Raw genomic sequence first — 19,454 nt, 5'->3', positions numbered from 1 at the left:
TCATGTTCATTCGAGGATGAATCCACACATAATGACTATGTTGAAGTGTGTGTGTGTGTGTGTGTGTGTGTGTGTGTGTTAATATAGGCCACAATTCATACATACACTACTGAGTGAATACAGACAATGTGCAAAACAGTAATTATCACCGAGTAGACAATGTCTATCAAGTCATTAGTTTGTGTGATAAGAAGCTAGTTTCTATTGAGTGATGGATGTGTAGTGTTTACCGAGTGACAACAAGGTAAAAAAAGGATTCAGTATCTATTGAGTAACACTATATCTACCGAGTCTCCAATTGTTACCAAGTTCAATGCTACATTGTGTGATTAGTATGGACTGGGCCTCTACTTCTATTGAGTGCATGACAATGTCGAGTAATGTAGTGGATGCCAAGTATCAGAAGTTCACCAAGTCAACTTGCAGAACCTGAGTTTCCACTATTTGGCTGACTTAGTAATATTTTGTTTACTTGTGTGTTAGTCAACCTTGTATTTATAAATATTAGAATAGTATATATGTAATGTATTGTATCATTTGAAATGTATGTATGAATGAATGAGCATATGGATGATGGATATGTAATGTTTTGATCAGAATGAATGTGAATCAGTAGCAGAGTAGAGTATTCAACAAGGTTTACAAGGAGCAGTAAAGTTATATCAATCATAAGAGGTGAAATGTACTTCAAGGATCTAATCAGCAATCAAGTTGTAAGTTAGATCTACAATTTCATCCTAATAGGTGAATCAGTTTTCTAAATCCTTTAGCAAGGTAGACTTAAGAGTCTTTCTTCAAATCTCTTAAAAGAGTGCATACTTTATTGTATGTTTGTAAAACCTCTAACAAGGTGGATCTAGTAGTCCAAATTGCTCTTAACAGGGTAGATCATCAAAAGTAATCAATGTGAGCATTAACAAGCCAAATTTATACTACAATAGTGAAGTTTGGTGGGAATCATCCCCACCCCAGTTTTATTTTCTACTTGGAAGGTTTCTGGGTCATCAAAATTCTATGTTCATGTGTCATGAATGTTTATCTTTTTGTTTCATATGCATGTAATAGATTAGATGAATTAATGGTGAATGGATTATGTTGATTAAGTGTTGAATAATTTAAATTTTTTGAGGTTATTGATTTACCCCTCCCCTCTCAGTAACCTAGCTAGTCTTGATTATTTCTAACAATTGGTATCAAAAAAATTTTGGTTCTTAGGATAAAGTTTGACAGCTTGAGCAAAGATCAAGGACAATGGAGATATTCAAACTTGAGAAAGCTATTGATACTGAGAAGCTAGATTTGGAGATGGCCATAGCTCAACTCAAAGAAGCAACAGAGCATCTTTCTCAATCCCTAAAAAGAAGGAAGGAACTTGCAAAAAAAATGAATGACCACCAGTATGTTGAACAAAAGATTGAAGACTTTTTGCCCTAAAGCAATTCAAATGAAGCAAATCAGGCAATCAAAGAACTCTTAGAAAAGAATGGCTCTCTACAAGAAGAGGTAAGAAAATTAAAAAGAGAATAGGAAATTCAATCAATAAGATTATGTGAAATCTTGGAACAAAGGAATAAGTCAAGTGAATACTTAGAGGTAAGGAAAAATGCAAATCAAAATCAATCCATTCAGCAAGAATGTCTTATCAATTAGCTCTCTTATAAAAATGAGGAAATCATGAGTTTGAGATCTAAAAATGAAAGTTTAAGGAATGATTTAATCACTGAAAGAAAAATCAATGAAAGATTGAAAGCTGATCTAATTTTTGAAAAGAAACTCAATGAAATGATAATGAAATCTCAAGAAAACATGGATCAATTGAATTAGTAAAGTGAGCAGAATCTCTATAGGCAAAAAGGTAAAGTAGGACTTGGATACAAAGAAGAAGGTGAATCTTCCAAACAAGGTGCTAAAAGGAATCAAAGACCTACTTGCAATTACTGTGGTAAGTTAGGTCATACATCAAACAAATTTTGGAGTAATGGAAAAGAAAAATTCAATAAAAAAATACTATAATTGCAGTCAACATGGTCATAAAGCTAATGAATGCATGGAGAAATGAAAATTTGAAGGTAAATGTCACAAATGCAAGAAACAAGGTCACAAGGCATTTGAATGCGGATCTAAACCATTCAATCTAGCTAAATAACTTGTAAAAGCAATATTTGGTTGGGACTACAATACCTAGTGTAGATGTCATTATTGTGGAGAATATGGACACATTGGCATAAACTATGCAAGGCATCATTTGAGAAAGAAGGATACTAAAATAAGATGTTATACATGCACTGAACTTAGTCATATAGCTAAGAATTGCATGAACATAGGAAAGGTTTAAGATGAAAAGAAAGCTAAAGCTGATAATATTGGAAAACAAATGAGATAGCAGTGTATTCCCACATCTACCCAGCAGGATAATTCAAATAATCACCATGTCACTCAAGATATGGGCGACTCTACCATTTCCAATTAGATTCTCAAAGGAAGGACTAGAACTATATCTTCATATCTTAATCAGTTCCAATGATAGGAAGAAAAAGATCCAATTTAGTATTTTAGATATAGAGGGATCACATGAGATCAGCATTTACTGAGCAAGGTTAGTCATAGTCTCAACCGAGCTAGGTCGGGAGCAATAAAAATTTTGTTCAATCATTGAGTTACAAGCTTCTACTGAGCAAGTGAGTGGATGAGAGTTGGTCATGCACTATTTCATTATGGTACCAAGAATTAATGGAGAATTTTCATCAACAAAGGAAGAAATCAACTTCATTTTTCACCACAACTTTAGAATACATAGAGCAAAGCAATTTCCAGGTGTATCCAAGCAATCTTCGAGTGAATTTGCAGAAAAGAATTTGTTCAAAAAAAAATTCTAATTTACTGAGCAACCATGGCATCTGGAAGCACCAATAGTAGCAAGGCAAAAAGAGGTTCTAAAATGTTGGTAAAAGATATGGAGTGGAAAGAACCCAATTTCAAGCTAGTACCAGTAGTTGCAGAATCACTCAACCCGAATGTAGCTCAATCACAAATTTCTCCAAAGGTACTCCTCATTAACAATATTCACACTTATTATAAGTATTCTATGCAAGAGATTGGAACCCTAGAGATGGATAGTTCCCTAGGAGAAATGTGTGTTAATGGTTCTTTGAAACCTAAGCATAAGCATTTAGAGGTCAAAGGGTTAACCCATATCCCACATCTACTAAGAATTTTTCAAATAAGGTGGAGTAGCCATGTTCACAATGGTTAGTTATGGTTAGAACAACCAATATTGATCACCAAGAAAATGATTCATAAGATTACTAGTCTCCCTATGCTAAATAAGGTCAAAACTACCAAAACCTTAGGTCAGGATGAACTTCAGAAGAAAACCCTAGTAGAATGGGATGGTAGAGGTCTACAATATCTGACATGGAATTAAGGTTTGGTATTCACATCATTGCTCACAAGATTTATAGCTCTATTCATTTGAATAGTGTGTCATGTGAGGTTGTTGATTTGGTATTTAAGGTTGTAAAGAAAAATCTAGAATTCGATCTACTAGAGTTATTGTTGAAGTAGTTGAATAAAAACATGGACAACATCAGGACATCAAAGAACAACCCCCGTAAATTTGGTTCTTTGTTAACATGTCTTTTCTTTTATGTTCAAAATTTTTTCCCATCAAAAAGTTTAGTAATATGAGGGAAAGATACTCCAATTTTGTCTTAGATTAATGTATTTATTGTTGAAATGGGTGAAAATTTTGATAGTATTATCGATAATTACTTTGAAGTTTTCAAGGAGAAAATGAACAATAGGTTCAGGATTCCTCCCAAGCTAATTGAGGACTATAAAGATGATGTATGTTTTATGGTTGATTATGATAGAGTGTATATCTAGGCTATTAGGCCTAGAATTTCATGGGTAAAACCTCTTCCATATGAGGTTAACATTGATGAAACAAAAGATATTATTGAAGCACTGGTAAATGAGTCAATAGATCCAAAGCTACCTATCTTTGGAATATATGAAGAAGCCAAAGAATTGAACTTGAAATCAAGTTACCCCAGGCTATAATCAAAGGCAAGAGGAAGGTATCCAAGTTGAAAACTACAAGTACCCTCTCATGGTTATCGAGGGAAAAGGAGAGGATGAAGAAGAATCTGAAGAAGAAGAAGAGTAGGAATCTAAGAAGGAGGTAGATCTTGTGAAAAAGAAGGGTAGGGTAATCATTACCAAGCCACCCAAGGCCTCCATAGCTATATTTACAAGGAGATCAAAGAAGAAAGGTGGTAGTGAAGTTGTGTTCAACAAGTCCCCACTCACATTTCAAGAAAGGTTGAAACAAATGGAAGAAGGAGCAGGCATCACAAATTTCAAGCCTTAAAGTTTGAAACTAGAATAGATGCTGAGAAGATGCAAATTGAGGAGCTAGTACTCAATAAGATGGGAAAATGGAAATATTCCCCTAATCAAATTGCCCCTCAAATTTCAAATGAATTGTTGGAAAGATTGCAGCAAAGGTGGGAATCAACTATACAAATAGAAAAATATATATATGAGAAATCTTTGAGAAAGTTACTGCCTAATCTTATAGATGTAGAAGTTAAGGAAATAATGAAATACAATGAAGGCAAAATAATGATTAGATTTCATACATGCTTAATTTTGATCAAAGACATAGAGCATGTGGTTAGAGATGCTACAAACATGTGAAAAAAAAATTATCATCTACACAAGCCTAGTGAAGATCTAGTAGAAATCAAGGATGATGATGATGACAGTGACAATGAGGAAGAAGATAACACTCCATGTGTCACTTTTGATGTTGAGGACTATTAGGCATTAAAGACTAATGATGAAGAGAAAGAGGAAGAAGCTAATGAGGAAGATAAGGAAGGAGATGAAGAGAATGATCCAATGATAATAGTAGCACAAGTTATAGCCTCCCTTCCTCATTCTCCACCAAAGACTACTACATCATCAAGGTTGGAGATAGCTTCAACAAATGTGATAGCAACTACAAAAAATGCATCATCTATTAAGTCACTATTTGCTACCACTTAGATCTAGGTATCAATAATGGAAGTGTCTACCACTTCATGTACTGAGCTACAACCCTCCTCTTCATCAACTCCTAAGTCAACTACATTAGTAGTATGTGAAGCATCCAGTTCCACAATTTTTTCAACTTCATTTACAACATGTATAGTAAGTTCATCATCATATTCTATAGTTTTGACTACTTCAGCTTTGTTAGCACCAAATTTTGTTCCAGTAAATTCTTCTATTGTAAGTACTCTATTTTGTGCTCCACCTGTTGTTACTTCAATTTTGGATAGCATGTCATTTTTGGATTCTTTTAGCATTCTTGCAAGTATCTCTTTAGTTGGACCCATTCAAGTTTTTTCAACTAGTCCAGCTATCTCTACAATTATTTCTATTCCTAAGTCCAAAGTAGTAAGGTCTGAAGTAGAAAAAAGGACCCCTCTAAAACTTCTACTTACTAGTAAGGAAATTGATGATGATATTGATCTAGACAAAGAAATTGTGATTCCCAAGTTGGATCTAGATATTTCTATAGTTGAAGAAATGAGACTAGTTAGTTAGCTTTTGGAATAGAAGGCAAGGTAGAAATAGCTCAGACCTAAAAGAGATAGAGAGTTTACAATAATTGAGAATGCAAAGAATATAATAATAGAGGCTATAGGTGTTGATGTGGAGTCATCTCAACACATGTTGTTACAATTAGAAGAAGTAGTCAATAAGTTCAACAAGGACACATTTGGTCAAGAGAAGTTAATAGAAAAGGTAGAGAAAAAGTTTAATAATAAAGTGCTTAAGCACATTGCTCAACACATTTCCATAAACCAAGTTAAACTATCCTCAATTTTGAGTAATCTTGAACATTCTTTCACCAATGTAACATCTCTTTTTGGAAAACTTTGTGATGTTACTGAGTATACCAAGGAGATAAAGGAAAAATTGAATAAGATTGATATAGATATGAAAGCCAGTGCTCAAAGGTTGTAGCTTGACTCTAGCTCAAGCTCAGCACATCATATTAAGGTCAGATTTTTGTCAAATATACAAGCAGAATTGCTAAGAGAAGAAGCCAGGATCAAGTCCAAATTTATAGATATCCAAAACATGATACTTCCAATCATGGACACAATGTAAAAACATATTGCATATTCAAAAACATTGGTCTAGGATTTTAAAAAAAAATTCTATTGCAGATCATATGATTAAACTTTCAGCAGAAGTTCAAGTGGCACTCTCCACCTATAAAATTTGGCAAGACAACTAGGATAAGACATTAGCTCTTATCCTCAAGGTACATTCTGAGTTTCTCTCACATTTTAATGTCTCTATTTGAATATATTGAACAACTCTTTGGCATTATTGTCAAAAAGGGGGAGTAAGAGATGATAAGGTACTTGTGGAGACAATAAGGGAGAGAATAGTTTGATATATGTATAGAAAGAATGAAAGTCTATGTATATACTATGTCTTATGTATAGGGGAGATATGTAAAATGTATATACAATATCTTTACAAAGATAAGTTTTGAAAATAAAAAATCAGCATGTCAATGTACATAAGTCTTGGCTTATAAGTGTTTTTGTCACTAATACCAAAAGGGGAGATTGTTGGCATTATGTTATATTTTTCATTAGTGACAACACTTATTCAACTCTAAATGGTTTCCAAGCTCATCACTCAATCTAGATTTTATACCGAGCATTTAGTAGTTGCCAAGTTTATCTGTTAAGCAGTTCATACCAAAAATTCTAGATGTTATTGAGTGAATACAGGCAGTGTGCAGTCCAACAGTTATCACCAAGTAGAAAGTTTCTACCGAGTCATTAGTTTGTGTGATAAGAAGCTAGTGTCTAACAAGTGATGGATGTGTAGTGTTTATTGAGTGAAAGAAAGGTAAAAAAGGATTTAATATCTACCAAGTAACACTATATCTACTGAGTCTCCAATGGTTACCAAGTTTGAAGCTACATTATGTTATTAGTATGGACTGAGCCTCTACTTCTACTGAGTGCATGACAATGCCAAGAAATGTAGTGGATGTCGAGTATCAAAAGTTCACCAAGTCAGCTTGCAAAACCTGAAGTTCTAATATTTGGCCAACTTAGTAATATTTGGTTTACTTGTGTGATAGTTGTCCTTGTATTTATAAATATTGGAATGATATATATGTAATGTATTGTATCATTTTCAATGTATGAATGAATGAATGAGCATATAGATGATGGATATGTAATGTTTTGAGAAGAGTGAATGTGAATCAGCAATAGAGCAAAGTATTCAACAAGGTCTACAAGGAGTAATAAAGTTATATCAATCACAAGAGGTGATATGTACTTCAAGGATATAATTAGCAATCAAGTTGTAAGTCAAATCTACTATTTCATCCTAATAGGTGAATCAGTTTTCTAAATACTTTAGTAGGGTACACTTAACAGTCTTTCTTCAAATCTCTTAACAAAGTGCATACTTCATTGTATGTTTGTAAAACCTCTAACAAGGTGGATCTAGCAGTCCAAATTGCTCTTAATAGGGAAGATCATCAAAAGTGATTAATGTAAGACTTAATAGGCCAACTTAATACAATAGTAGTGAAGTTTTGTAGGCATCATCTCCACCCCACTTTTACTTTCTAGTTGGAAGGTTTCTAGGTCACCAAAATTCTATGCTCATGTGTCATGAATATTTATCTTTCTATTTCTTATGCATGAAACAAATTAGATGAATTAATGGTGAATGGATTATGCTAATTAAGTGCTAAATAATTTAAAGTTTTTGAGGTTACTGATTCACCCCTCCCCTCTTAGTAACCTAGCTAGTCTTGATTATTTCCAACAACTTGAGCAATGATTGGATCTATTTCCTTACCTTGCTAATCAGCAACTGTGAGGTCCAAGGAGGGCATAGGATGCTCTTGAGGCACTCCTCTTTCCATTTTTATAGAAGTAACAATTGCATCCCCTTCCCACCCATTTTCCATGGTTTCTCTCTTAAAGATGCTTCATCTTCTATTATGATAGGCATTTGGGTTGGAAAATACTCTTCTACATGAGAAGAGGATCCTTGTTCCAGTTTTTTCTTTTTTGGAGCACAAGTTGGAGGTGGGCTCTCTAGTCTTGGCCTTCTATGAGGGGGAATCTATTGTATATTATGAACTACAATGTATCCCACCCTCTTCTATAATGTGTACTGACCTAGAGCAATTATCATCCTTCTATTTATTCTTCTCTCCACCTCTACTGCTCTATCAGGATAGGCTTTAACATATGTAGCCTTCTTCTCATTCATAGTTTGCATCATTGTAGTAAAATTATTCATTAATACATGCATTTTGGCCCTCCAATATTTTGTGTCTTTTAAAGGATTATAATTAGGGTCAAAAGCATTAATTAATTCTAGAACTTTATTAAATACTATCCATTTCTCTTTCCTAACCTCTCATTCCTATAAAGAGAAGATATTCCTAATAATATCTTCAAGGAAGTATACTTGTTGTGTAATAATTTTGGCTTTTGTTCTCTCCCTCAAAAGATCATAGAATCCCTTTGGATCAATATACCTTGCATGGGATTCTGCCATATGTATTTATTCAAAAATAAATTAAGGTGTCTCCATCCTTTTTTACAAAAAAAAAATGATGTACCAGAGTGAAAACCAATAAGAAAGTACCTTTATTTTTACCAATCATGTCTCTTTCTTCAATAATACTGATCTACTAGAGCAATTCTACTATCCCTATCTCCAAAGGCACATGGAAAGGTAGAACATGAGGTTTTCCCAAAAAACCATACACTCTATACATCATACCTTGATTGAAGGTCATCCATGTCAATAAGCTCATGCATAGCATGGTTAGAGTTGAGGTTGAAAACCTCCCTAATCAATTCAAGAGAAACCCTAAGGAGATTGTCACCAGCATAATTCTTTGCAAACCTTGTAATATGATCATACTTTTTAGCTAAGTTAGCTAGTAGATCACTATCAAAGAAAACCCTAGGGACTACTAACTTTCCACTATCAAATTCCTATACATCTCTCATAGGGGTATATATGTTTCTCTCAAAAAATCACCATTTGAACAATTCTAATCCTCCTACAAAAATCTAGGCATCTCTCAAGTAATTGGCTTTTTCATAGAATCCCTCAGCTACCACCAGCCTAGGGTTCTTTGGAATAAAATCCTTTCCTGGTGTTATTTCATGTACATATGGGTAGAATTTTTCAAGAAAATTATCATGGATAGATCTCTTGAGATAATCAATATGACCAGAGAATTCCTTTTGTGGAGGCATCTTTTGAAAAATTCAATTTCACACAACACTAATTTCTTAATTTTCAAAAGATTGCATATCACTTACACACTAAATTGTCCCTCTATTTCTATAAAATTTCACTGCAATTTGTTGAAAACCTAGTAGAATTCTATGCCCTAGCTGTAAAAACCCTTGCACTCTGATAAAATTTTGCAATTGTATGATTCAATAATGGTGAATTCATGAATTATAGCAAGGTATTAAAATCACATGAATGAGCTCTGAGTTATATTAATCACTTTAACCATTACCTTCATGTTGTGCTCAAGTTTGAATTTTATCTGTTGATCTCACATCATCAGATGGCTCTGTTAAAAAAAAAAACTACTTTATAGCTTAAAAATCTAGTCATGTGTCAAATAGGGGCTTCCCTACATTACTTAAAGTTATTGTATCTTGACAATATGGGAAAGCACCAATCATCAATTTTCCTTTAGATCTATGGTTATGAAAATTCAAAAATCTTTGCAACAAAATCTTTAATAATGAAGTCCAACTGGCATCATAACTAGGTACCTTTTTCTAGCCTAGCACAAGTGGATGTGTCTCTGTCACAGTTGGTCCTACCTTACCACACATCAGATTGGTGCTTCCCTGCATTATTTAATGGTATTGCAACTTCATAATGCAAGCAAGTACCAACCATGGATCTTTCTTAGATCGATGATCACAAAATTTTATATTTCCATAACATCGAATCATCTTTTCTGAACAATAGAAAATATCATCTCAAAATAGTACATTCTAACAAGTGCAATGCAAGAAACTTCCTTATTACCTTCTAAAAAGGTTGGTCCATAACATCATCATTTGCTACATTTCATGAAGGCACTTCCCCACTTTATCTAACTATCAATCATCTTCACAATATGAGTAAGCACTAGCTATTGATCTTTGAAATATCAATGGTAGAGCAATCTAAACCTTTTGATAGCATAAAACACTAGTAATGACATCATCATGTATAGGTGTCATTAAGGAGCTTCCCTGCTTTATCTAAAACTCATGCAATTTCATCAAATAAGAAAGCATTTTCTACTAATTGACCCAAGATCAATGGTGGAGCAAAAAGATATTGTGGGGGACCACATTAGAAAACTTAGCCAATGAAAGTATAACACTTGTAGTACAAAAATGGAACAACTATAAGCATCAAGGATCCTTTTCATAAAATTCGGCACTGACATCACTATGGACATGTGTCCACAATGTGCTTCACCACATCACTTAAAGTTCTTTCATCTTGATAATGTAGGTAAGTGCCAACTATGGATCTTCCTTTAGATCTACGGTGGATAAGAAATATAGTCGAGATCTTCTTGTGGTACTTCACCTGTTGTCACCTTGTATGGGTGTCAATGTAGCACTTTCCCACATCACTTAAACTTTGATCAAGTTCATATTGCGGTAAAGTGTTGATCATTGATCTAGTGTAGATCAATGGTGCAATAGAACTATTAAAAGAATGACCCACTTGGAAAGGAATGACCAATGAGAAAATAGATGAGTGGAAGATGTTAGAACTTTGTGACATGAACAAGGTCATGCATCAACAAAGGCTACATGTCTCAACAATGTTTCCCTACTTTATTTAAAAATCATGTAACTCCACAATGTGGGTAAGCACTATCCGTCAATCTTACCTACATTGATAGCTAACAAAAATCACCCCCTTAAGTTCAAAAGACTTCACACTAACACACAAGAAACATGGTTGTGGTCAAGGTAGACTTTAGAAGATAAGAGGTTTAAATGTGGAAAATAAAAATAAAGTCATCTTTAATGGAAAAGAAAAATTAGGGTAAAATGCATTCTTGTGCTATTTTGTGAATTCTAATTCTTTTGAAAACTAGGGCATAAAATAAGGGTTTTAACTTATCATTTAGGAATTTGAACTAGGGTTTTGATTAAGGATTACCTGATCAACAAAAAGGCCCTAGTTTTTTTAATGGGGTAGTCATAAGGCACATACAAAAGACCAAGCCAACAGGGGCTCTATTTGGGGACATTGAAAATATTGGATTCAAAATGAGGGCTCAAAATTTCTAGGAGAAGCAGACCATACACCAAAATTTTCTTAAAAACTTGACAACTCTGAGAGAGCAATAGCAACAAGGACAAAACTATGTATAGAAAACTATGCAAAGATCAAAGGATATACAAATGTACAAAACACCTAAAACTATTATTCATGGATAAGACATGTATTTTAGTAGAAATACCTCTTCAAGAACTATCCATGAACTAGTAGCTCAAGAATATTTCTTGATAAATCCTTTAGCAAATAAGAATCTTCTTCCCATGAAGCTTCAATTAGATAGGAACCCAACCATATAGGGTCAAATTTTCCATGTTTTTCTTTTTCTTCAATTCTTGCATTCCACATGAGGACCAAATCTTCATATTCAAACTTTTTACTCACTTTTCTTTTGTCATATAATGTCTTGACTTGTAGTTGCAACTTTTGGTTCCTAAGAGGTGCTTCTCTCCTAGTTTCTGCTAATCTTACATGCTCATCCAACCTTTCTTGTATATCATCAGTAATATCTTCATCATGTAACCAGATGTAATTATAAAGTCCTACCAGGTTATTTTTAGGCATCCTTGCTTGAAGTCCATACACAATATCAAAGGGTACTACTCCTATTGCCTTCTTTATAGTCACCTTGTCAGTCCATTTTGCTAATTGCAACTTAGAATCCCAGGCTTTGTTATTATCATTTGGCGTCCTTTTTATTGCCTTCAATAAACTCTTATTTTTGGATTTAGCCTATATATTCCCTTGTAGATGATAAGGGGAAGAGTTTGATCTTGTAATTCCGTATTTGCCACAAAATTTTATGAACTCCTCAGACCTAAAGCACATTGCATTATCTATTACAATTTTCTGAGGACAACCAAATCTGGAAATAATTTTATTTAGCAAGAAATTATTGACAACTTTACTAGTTGCATTTCTGGTAGGGATTACCTTCACCCATTTTGTAAAGTAATTAGTTGCAACTAATATCTATGAATAAACATTACTAGACTTGGGAAAAATCTCACCTATAAAATCCATTCCCCATTGTTGGAATGGTGCTTGGACTTCCACTAGTTTCAAAGGAGTATTTCCTAAAAAATTTAATTTACTAGCAAACCTTTGACATGCATCACACCTTCTAACTATTACCTGAGCATCTTTAAAAAGGGATGGCCACAAAAATCCATCTCTCATTACCTTATGTGTAGTGGTATTTTCCATATAATGGCCTTCACAAACTCCAAAATGCATTTCCTTTAATGTTTCTCTTGATCTTTTTTAATAAACACATTTTAGCAACACTCCCTCAAATTTCCTCCACCATAAATCATTCTGGACAATAATATATCTGATGGCTTGAAGCTTGGCACTTATTTTTTCATTCTCATTCAAATGGGGAGGGGCTTTCATATGGTGTAGATAATGAATGACATTGGTGTACCATTTACAATGATTCATATCACATAATTTTGATTTCAAGTCATCTATCATTGTATTAAGCTGATTAGCATCTAAGTTAATTTGATTCATAAGCTTGGCTAATCCTTGACTTCTTACTAGTTTTGTAATCTAAATTTCAATTTTGAACTCTTGGATCCTATTGATCTACCTACATCTCCTATCTAAGACCTCTTGCTGAGAAAATATGTCCTTAACAGCTACACTAGGTACAAATTCAATGACAATGGCTCCTACCAAATAACACCTAAAAGCATTAACATCCTTTACCAAAGCATAATCTTGCTTCTCATTTATCTCATACTTTAGTTCAACAAGTTGTAATGATTTACTGAAGAAGGCAATAGGTTTTTCATACCCTTCCTCATTCCTCTCTAACAAAACTGTAGCTACAATATGGATAGATGCAAAGGAAAATATGTGCATAGGTTTTGTGTAGTCAAGAGTTCTAAGAACTGGAGCATTTTTTATGGTAATCTTAATGTCCTAAAATGCTTGTGAAGGTTCACCATCCTAGTTGATGATAGCTCCTTTCGTAAGCATTTTTGAAATAGGCCTACTAAACTTAGCAAAATTTATAACAAATCTCCTTAGGAAGTTTACTTGCCCAAAGAAAGATTGTATCCCTTTTATGTTTTTTGGCCTAAGAACCTTATCAATAGCTACCACTGTTTCAAGATCTATTTTCACTCCATCCTTTGATACTATATGTCCCAGTAGTTTCCCTTCAGTTACCCCAAATGTACACTTCTTAGGGTTTAAAGATACCCAATACTCCAAAGCTTTGATAAAAATCTTCTCTAAATCTCCACAATGGTCTTCAACCCTTTTGGAATAAGTTGTAAGGTCATCTTGGTATAGAACCATAAACTTGTTGATGTACTCATCAAAAGTTAAATCCATAGCCCTTTGAAAAGCAGCACCAGCATTAATCAATCGAAATGACATTCTCATATATACATAAGTTCCCCAAGGAGTTGTAAATGTTGTCTCAAACTACTCTTCTTCTTTCACTAGGACCTAGTTATACCCTAAGAACCCATCCATCATAGACATAAGTTTAGAACCAGTTGCCTATTGCAACATCTCCTTCATGTTTGGCAACCCATAATTATCTTTTAAGAAGCAATGCTTAGATTTCTAAAATCCACACATAGTCTAATGTCTCCATTCTTTTTGCTGCAAAGTACTGGATTTGAGACCCAAGTGGAATGTCTAATAGGTTTAATTATCCATCCATCCCTTAGTTTCATCAATTCCTCTTGTATTTTAGGGGATAAAGTGGGATTAAGTAGTCTCTGCTTCTATTTGAAAGGTTTTGCATTATCCTTTAATGGTATAACATGTTGAAACATATCTTCTCTATAAGCTTTTAGGTCATCATACAACCATGCAAAAACATGTCTATATTTTCTCAGTATGTCAATCAAAGGATTTTTTATTTTAGTTGATAAATTTTGACCAATATAAACTTTCTTGGGGGCATCATTAGTTTCAAGGTTTATTTCTTCTAGCTCTTGAGGTTTATAATCTGTAGCCATAGGTCTTACTCTATCTTGGTTATCAAAATTTTTCTCTAAAACAACCAAACCCTTAGATATTTTATTGGTCTTTAATTGTATGACCTCTTGACCAAAAATTGTTTCCTTACCATCTATAGTTTCAAAAAAATCACAATAGTCCAATTCCTGTCCATGGTATTTATCTTCATTCAACAAGAAATTTACAATGTCTTTGTCATCATCAAATACTTGCCAATGTTCAATATTGTCAGGTATTGAGGGTCTATTCTAGACCTCAATCTATGAAATTCCTACAAATGACAAATCATTTGGTTGAACTGCTACATTTTCTAATAGGTTGGCCATCTTATTCTGAGTTCTATCTCTCCATGAAATACTAAATGCATCAAAGAATTCTATCTAATCCTAAACAACATTTCTATATTGTTTCAATCTTTTATTTTTAGAGGCATATGTTTCCCTTATCTATGAGATAACCAATTCATAATCACCTATAGCATGCAACTTTTTAATTCTATGGTGGGTAGCAACTTTCAATCCTAACAATAGAGCTCCATATTCAACTATATTGTTGGCGCATAAAAAATTTAGGGTGAAGGAGTATCTAAAAGTATTATTTTCAAGAGAAATGAAAGCCACCCCTACCCTTGAACCTTCCTTAGATCAAGCCCCATCAAAGTATATGGTCCATAATACTGGTGAATCCATACAACATTCTACTTCATGCTTAATCACAGTAGGCAACTTCTCAACTTCTTGGATAATTAACTCAGCTCTAAATGCATTTATACCCATGTCTAAGAAACAAATAGAATCTTTGTCAATTTCTTCCCCCAAAATATGATTGACCTATGCTTCTCTATCTACTTTAACAACTTTATCTCCTATGTGAAAAGTTGCATAGGTTAGGTCACATTATAGGCTACCTCCCTCATCAGTAATCCATTTTCTAGGGAGCAAATTTCCATATTGTGGAGGAATATCAACTATAAGGACTGACATAGTCAATTCTACCTCAAAGTATGCAGCTAGCTTAAATGGTAGAGCGTTGATAGTCCCTATAACTAGAAGTTCTTTAGCATCCATACCTCTACATCTGCCTTGCTTAGTGTCTACTTTCAAAATTAGGGCTTTGATTACTTTGAAGGGCATGATGGTGTTAAAGGCTACTAAATCTATCATGCAATTTTTTAGGGTTTTTCCCTTTATAATCAGACCGAGAAAGAAAGGGCCAATATCTTCTATATATGCTATTGATGAATCATCCAAGAACATTTGGGGAATTTGAGATATAATACCACTATCTTCTACTACCAATGGGATTTGCTAAATGGCATTTTTTTCTACAATATTTTTATTATTTCCTATCCTTCTCAAACATGACAATGCCTTTCTTTTATGCTCTTCAATTCTAAATAATTTAGATAAAGGTACTTTAACAATAATTTGTGACAACATGGATATCATGTCAATAGGCTCAGATACAATGGGCTTCATAAGCATACCTAGAGTAGAAACCTTTTGAACAATAGGCATTATTATTTGCTTGATAGTATCAAATCCTAATTTATTTTCTTGCACAATTTATTTTTTTGTCTCATTTTTTTGGAATTGAACCTTCTTCTTAGGTTCCCACTTCTTGGTTTTGATGTCTTTATCTTTAACAGTCTCTACATTAGCCTTCTTGTCTTCATCTTTCATTTGATGTGTAATATCCTTTATGAATATACCAAAAGGCTTCCAAACATCACTATTAACTATTTGATTTCTCAAATTGTAATTACTATGCACTTGGGAAATCATCTCTATAGTGATCCTATCAATCTCCTCTTTAGAGGGCATTCTCAAGTTTACATGGCCAACTTCTAAATATGTAACATGTACCTGATCTTCATCACAACCTTCATCATCTAAGAACACTTGTTGATGATGTAACTAATAAGAAACTCTCTTATTTGCAAGATCACTTTTAGTTTCTTCCAAATCAGAATCCATACAATCATCACACATGCTATCCATATTACAACTTACATCATCCTAGCTTTTTTCTTCTTCCTCCTCCTCATTTTGTGCATTTTGACCTGAGCAAATGATTGAGAAACTCCATAATAATCTAAAGAGTGAGGTGATTGACATATGATGCACCATGGAACATCATCATTCATATTAATAGAGCTTCTTTGTAGAGGATTTGGTGTACCCTTATCTTTTACATTTTGGGCTTGGTTAGGAATTGGTTTATCATACTTCCATTGAGTGGTATAAAGATAGTTCTACATTCTAGGTTGTCTATTGAAATTTTTGTTATTCACTGGGGCTTTCTCACCAACATTATTCTTATGTGTAGTGAAATTAGTTGGGTTCATCTTTTCCAATAAGTCCAATACCTGACCTATTGTGGGTTCTTCAGGTTTCTTACCTACAAGGGTTTTATCAACTTCCTTCTTATTGTTATTTTTGGGATTGAACAACTTTGGGTCATCTCTCCTACTAAGGTTGCCAAATGCTTCCCTATTATTTTCAATATTCCCTACAATCTTATAAGTATCTCTCAAAGTTTTAGAATCTTTATCCCTCAATTGGTAAGCCATCTTGCTATCAAAAGTATTAAAATAGGTTTTAAGACAAACATCCGCATTCAACCTCATAACCTGGAACAATTTGTACATGGGTATATGAATCGAGTTGTGGTGCCAAAAAGGTGACAACTCATTTTTTTTTCCTATTTTCAATAGTTTGTATGTGCTATAGTGCATATGCACTTTTAAAAAAGAGAATTTTTATAAATGGGCGCATACCCACAACCCATCATTTTCATCTATATTTTTTTGCATTCCTACACTAGCAGTGCGTATGTGGGTTCAAGGAACAAATGTTTTTGCCATCCCAGTTGCCAATATGCCTCCTCGCCAGCAAAATCTAAGATCACAAGCATGTTGATGCTGATGCCGTATGTGATCTTAACTTCATTTTGCAATTTTTGACATGTTTTTCATATTGTTTTGTAGGTTTTTTATATTGGTTTTTTAGGTTTTTACAATTTTTATTTAAATTTGTTTATTTATTTGGATTTCAATTGATTTTTTATTAGGAAAAGTCCATAATCAACTGGAAAATCCATAAGAACCTCAAAACCCTCAAAACCAAAATCCTCCCCAAGAAGAACAACAAATTCTATAACCCGAACAAATTGCAAGACCTCTACCAGGCACACAAGAAAATATAATAAATGAAATAGAGAGAGGAAAAACTAACTTAGAAGGACTCATTGCTCGATTCAAAGAATCTAAACAAACTAATCCAATGAAGGCTCAATTGGCATCATCTCTCGAATCCATTAAGACCCAGATAGCCTCAGTTAGTGGTCAGTTAGATATTTGGTGGGTTAAGAGGGAAGAACAAAAAATATTTTATGCAAATAAATTGTCATATGAAGATGTTAAAAAAAAAAGAAATGCCAAAAGGTAGAATATGTACATTATTTAGAAAACTCAATTAGCAAAATATTGTTAGAGAGGGTTTCTAAATGGTTCCCCATCCATTGGTGCATACACGATGCTATTAGAAATAATTTTTGAGATAGATGGTGGATGGTTTTTGATGCCCCTCCTTGCAACAATCATGAGGTCCCCATGTATTTTTTGAAGAAATTATATTGTGAGTTTTTCCTTGGGGAGATCCGCAATTATTTTGATATATTAGACTCCTAGGGTAGAGGTGGGTGGTCATCATTTGAGAGGCTGAGAGCATGTCATGACCCTAATGTAGTTAGGGCACCTGTGGTCAAGCCATAGCACGAGAATGTGACTATTCCTTCACTTGTGAAGGAACATGTAGAGGCCAACTCTCTAGGGACCATTAATGCTTTGACGTAGACCCTCATCCATTTGATGAGCCCATTAGTTGAGGGTGAGCCTTCTATGCATCATGGTCACATGTGCACTTTGTGTGGATCCCTATGCACATTTTGCACTCATGGTAGAGATGGTGTAGATGATGTGCTCATCACTGATCAATTCCTGAATGACACATTTGGCATTGACACACAGGTAAATTACAATTATAATTTACTAATTTGATCACATTTCATATGTATAGTGAATGATTAATTAATTAACATCTATTGACATTGTTCAAAATTCAAGGTCAGAATGTTGTCGAGCCTAGCAGCGATCCTTCGAGCCCATTTTTTGTCCCCTCCACGAGTCCAGAGGTATGTATTGATTTAATAATTTTAATTAGTACATATATTTATTAACTAATCATATTAAGGATTGATAAAAAAATTATGCATGTGCATCAATTCTCTACAGGACCCTCAACCTTTACTATGAACTCAGAGCATAGACATCATACAAGCTTTGTATAGGTATAGTTGTTTCATGTTAATTTAATTCATTTGATTATATTTGTTTCATGTTTCATGTTACATGTGACATGTATTGTATGACATGCAGCTCATGACGTCGGACACCCCTCCTCATCTCTGATAGTCTGTTGATCGTGAAGTGGCCGCAACTATAGCTAGCTCACAACCATTGACTAAGGTATGAAAGAATTTTCTTAATTTTAGTTGTTTATAATAGTTAGTCTCAAAATTTCTAATTTTATTTATAAGTTATTATATTTATTGAATTTTTGTAGGGTCTCGTCACGCCTAATCATCCACGAGCCTTCGAGGTGGACTTACAGAGTGACTATTTGATGGCGGTAAGAAAATAATTGATTTTGTGTGTACATATATTTGATTTCAATGTATAATAAATATTGATTCATATCTACTTTTTTTATATCAGCTCAAGTTAGAGAAGAGCCTCAACAAGAGGATGAGTGAGCATGTAAGGAGGACCCCGTCATCTCCACCATCTCCCTCCACATGATGACAGAAGACGTTGAGAGATTTGTTTCCTTCCCCTTGTGGGAAGGAAAAGATATAGTTGATCTAGACATGTATATATATAGGCATCAGTGGACATATTCGATACACATTTGATGTATATGACATTTTATATTTGATGTATGACATTTATTTGGTGTATGACACTATTCGACTTATGACATTATTGGTTATCATTTTATATTATATGTTTGTTCATGTATGACATTAAA

General features: G+C 33.8%; 1 pseudogene; it reads right to left on the bottom strand.

The window, feature by feature from the left end:
• The window catches only part of LOC149533709 (FAM10 family protein At4g22670-like), a 48,979-nt pseudogene extending 35,209 nt beyond the window's left edge, over positions 1-13,770 (bottom strand).
• Positions 13,771-19,454: the final 5,684 nt, after the last annotated feature.

Source organism: Cupressus sempervirens, chromosome 10 (genome assembly GCF_028749045.1).
Source record: "Cupressus sempervirens isolate cs-2001-9-10 chromosome 10, ASM2874904v1, whole genome shotgun sequence".
In the NCBI taxonomy this organism is placed as follows: Eukaryota; Viridiplantae; Streptophyta; class Pinopsida; order Cupressales; family Cupressaceae; genus Cupressus; species Cupressus sempervirens.
The sequence above is the reverse complement of the archived record's forward strand: the minus strand, read 5'-3'. Positions and strand labels throughout refer to the sequence as shown.